The sequence below is a fragment of the Amblyomma maculatum genome, chromosome 1 (genome assembly GCF_055883805.1).
Source record: "Amblyomma maculatum isolate TAMU_Amacu chromosome 1, ASM5588380v1, whole genome shotgun sequence".
NCBI classification, from domain to species: Eukaryota; Metazoa; Arthropoda; class Arachnida; order Ixodida; family Ixodidae; genus Amblyomma; species Amblyomma maculatum.
The window spans coordinates 6,284,807-6,288,851 of NC_139344.1; the positions used below are offsets into that span (position 1 = coordinate 6,284,807).

At 42.0% G+C, this 4,045-nt stretch overlaps 1 pseudogene; it reads right to left on the minus strand.

Moving 5' to 3' along the window:
• Positions 1–1,955: 1,955 nt before the first annotated feature.
• Positions 1,956–3,290, minus strand: LOC146201553 (uncharacterized; annotated as a pseudogene).
• Between the last annotated feature and the right edge of the window lie 755 nt (positions 3,291–4,045).

The following is a 4,045-nucleotide window of genomic DNA, read 5'->3' on the forward strand; positions in this document are numbered from 1 at the left end:
AATGTAAAAGTTCAGTCGGTGAATCTGTCCGTCAGTAACAGTTGTAGATGAATCGCACAGCTTTTCGCTGCACACTTTCGAGTATGTTTTTTGCAGCCTGTTGTGTAGGGAAACCATACGATATTGCCGTATTATAGCATTGGGCGGAGAAACGTAGTGTATGCCTGGAGCTTTATTCCGGAAGGCTAATTATTTAAGGCACGTTTAGGGAAAAAGAGCTTGTTCATGGCTTTTTTTTTCTACATGCTGCACGTGCATTGTCCAGTTTAAGTCTGATGTGATAAGGAAGCCAAGATATCACTATTCTGTTACAGCTTGTAGTGCAGTGGTGTCAGAGCCATAGGTGACCTTAAGCGGGAATTTCTTCATTGTGACGGACATATAAACTGTCTTTTCTTTGTTAATTACCATGTTCCAGTCTTCACACCACTGAAAGACATTGTTTAATGCCCTGTTTAGTTTGACCTGGTCCGACGGGTGTCTAGCTTGATGGTAGAGAACGCAGTCGTCTGCAAATAGTCGCAGTTTTACATCAGTTCGGTTTGTTATGTCGTTAATGAATAGTAAAAATAATAGAGGTGCCAGCACAGATCCTTGCGGGACTCCCGATACTACTGGAATGATATCAGAGATGTGTCCGTCGAGATTAACTAATTGGTAACGGTCTGTTAAATAATTGCTAATCAATTTGGTGATGGGACCATCACCAATTAAATGCTCGAGTTTATAGATTAGTTTCCTGTGTTATACCAGGTCGAACGCTTTAGAAAAGTCTAGAAAAATTATATCATATTGAGACTGATTATACCCTGTGCAAGATCGCGTATGAATTAAACAAGTTGTGTAATAGTCTATAGCCCGCTCCTGAATCTATGCTGGCGAGGGTGGATAAGTTGATTAGCCTCTACGTATTGGGTTAGAAATTTTCGAATAATGTGCTCAAGAATTTTCCCGCATGTACATGTGAGAGAAATAGGTCGATAATTATTCGGGGAATGTTTGTCCCCTGATTTATGCACCGGTATTTATTTGGCGATTTTCCACTCACAGGGAATTCGATAGTCGCGGATTGACTTCTGGAACAAGAGACAAAGATATTTACTACAGGGTTCAGCGTAGTGCTTCAGAAAACTATTGGGTATATTATCCGGTCCGTTACTTTTCTTTACGCTCAGGTTTAGGAGCAACGATAGCACACCCGCTTCAGAAATTTCAAGAGTGCCAAGTTTCCCATGGTAATATTGTTGTGGCACTAACTGGATAACATCGTCATTATCAACGGTGAACACTGACTGCAAATATTTATTGAACGTGTCGGCTTTAAGTTTCCCGTCTAGTGATGACATCGGAATACTTGGCTGTTGCTTTGTGCTCAAAGCATCGCCAAAATTTCCTCGGGGAAGTTGCTTAATGTAGTATTACAGTAATGTTCTTTTGCACTTCGCATTAATATTTTAAGTTCACTATTAGGTGAATTTAGGCGAGAGCGGTAGCCAGGGATAGTACAAACTTTACTGCGCTGTCTGAGCCTTTTAATCTTCCGTTTGATACGAATTATTTCACGTGTGATCCAATGATTCCGTTTATGAACACCTTTTTGCACTGTGGGGACGAAACTTTCAATGCAATGCATAACAATATTCCTGAAACGCAGCCAGACGTTATCGACACCTGATTGCTTATCCCGACATAGATCGGAGAAATTCTCATACTCATGAACGAGATAAGTCATGATGGCATCATCGTTAGCTCTATTGAAAGCAAGGATACGTTTTTCAGTACGATGTGGACGGACAAGGTCAAGTATAGGCAGCTTACAAAGTGTTAATTCGTGATCTGATAGCCCTTGGAATGTTTCAGTTGTTATGCTACCGCTTAAAAAGTGATCGCTAACGAAAATTAGGTCCTTTGATCGTGAACTCGGGTCGGCGTGTTAACAATCTGCGTAAGGTTGAATGTAAACAAGAAATCTATCATCGAGTTGCCTGCTGCAGTTCCAGGACTAAGAGACCTCCAGTTAACGTCTGGTAGGTTAAAGGCGCCAGCCATGATAACCTTCCCGCTGGAAGCATGACGAAGCAAGTATCGTATAACGGGTCTAAGTACAAAGCATCACAATTAGGAGGCCTGTAGACAGCTCCAATGTGAACAAAGCCATCGGTTACATGGATCTTGCACCGCACAGACTCAACACCCGGGATGTCTGGCATGACGGAGTATACTATTGCTTGTTTAAGAATTGCCACCCCCCCGCCTCTCGATGGTCTATCTCTACGAATACTACTGTATAGCCGGGTGGGAAAATTTCACAGTCCGGAATACCAGGGTGAAGCCACATCTCGGTGATGGTCACGACATCAGGTTCAAAGGCTAGTAGCGTGGCCTCAAGTTCAGGCACTTTATTTACTAGACTGCGGGCATTGAAGTTAAGAAAGGTTATCGATTTCTGCTCCTGGTGATTCGGGGTTCGGGTTGAGGCGTTTCGTTTTTTGCTTCTATTTCGACGATGTCATTGCGGTCATCATCCCAAGGAAACAGTTGCCCATTTATTCTAACCTTATCGTAGGTTAGGAATACTTTTTCTTTGCGGTCGCGGTTTTCTTTTGTGCGGTGCTAGATTTTTTTCCTGATGTCACGAATAGCACTTGAAAAATCTTCACTGACAGAAAAGCCGGAGCCTTTCAGTTTAGAGCACTGCTTAAAGATGCCGACCTTATCGCGATAATCGAGAAGTTTCATGATTACAGGTCTGCTTTTTGTTGGATCTCATTTTCCAATTCGGTGGATACTCTCGATTCCTGAAATGTTAAGCCCTAGCAATACCTCAAAGACTTTCTCTTTTACCGCTTGTAGCAAAAGTTTCAGTCGTTTCATTTGTTTCTTCTTGAATGCCGTACACAATAATGTTTGATCGGCGGCTTCTGTTTTCCAGTTCATCAACTTTTTTGGTCATGGCTGCAAGGTTCTTCTCTAACTAAGCTACTCTTTTTGTGCAAGCTGAGGCTTGCTTTTCAAGCCCAGTTAGTTTTTCAAGTTTCTTGTCGACTGCATTTAGTTTCTGGTTAGTGACTGTTTTCTCTGTCTTGATTTTTCGAATATCGTCCGCGATGGCCCTCAGCTGGTCGGTAAGCGTAGTCCTCAGGGCCGGGGTTTGATTCCACATCACCTCCTAGTAACAAAAGAAACCACAGTGAAATCGGAATGTACAAGAGCACATCTGCAACTGGCCGTGGGCACGGCAGCAATATTAAGCAAACATTGTTACTACGAAATGATTTGCCATAGTCAAATCATTCGAGTGATTCGTTGCATTTCAGCATGACGTTTCTTAAAACGTAACATTGACATTGCACACTTTAAGAGAATCAGCCTGAACAAGAAATTAATAAAAAAGGTGAGGTTCAGCAACGGTTGCACGCGAAAGAAATTTTCCAGGAAAATAATCGCTATCGTCATGTTCTCTTCGATACTATACTCGAATTATCACCTTCCAAAAAACCGACACCCCTAGCTTTCTGTGACTCTTGACAACTTGGTGGCGCATACTTACATTCGGCGCTTATACCGAGCAGTGCAACGGATAGCGCGGATAAGATAGATATAGTAAAACATTTTATTTAGATAGAAATTAGGCTGTGCGATGCTGCCGTGTCGTCTTTCATGTGTTCCACGGACATCATTTCGAAGGTGACACAAATACATGCGGAAAAGGGCCATGATACAAATAACACAGCGTCATAGCGTGTTGTTTTTCAGTGATCGACAGCTTTTCTGCAGGAACTTTGTTCCCGAAGCCAAAATTTTGAAGAAAAAAAAAAGCGGCTATTAAGTTTGAAATAGAAATTAAGCGAGACAAGATAACATAATACCGAGGTCTACGCTATATAACTTTCCAGAGTACACGACTTCGCTCGCAAAGAGCGACCTATTTTCAGTAAAGCTGTCTTTGCTTCTAGCGGGAGCATCCTGCACAAGCACTTCCTTACAATGCTTGCAACTACCACTATGAAATTTCAAAGCAAGGCTGTTGAAGTATTATTATCAA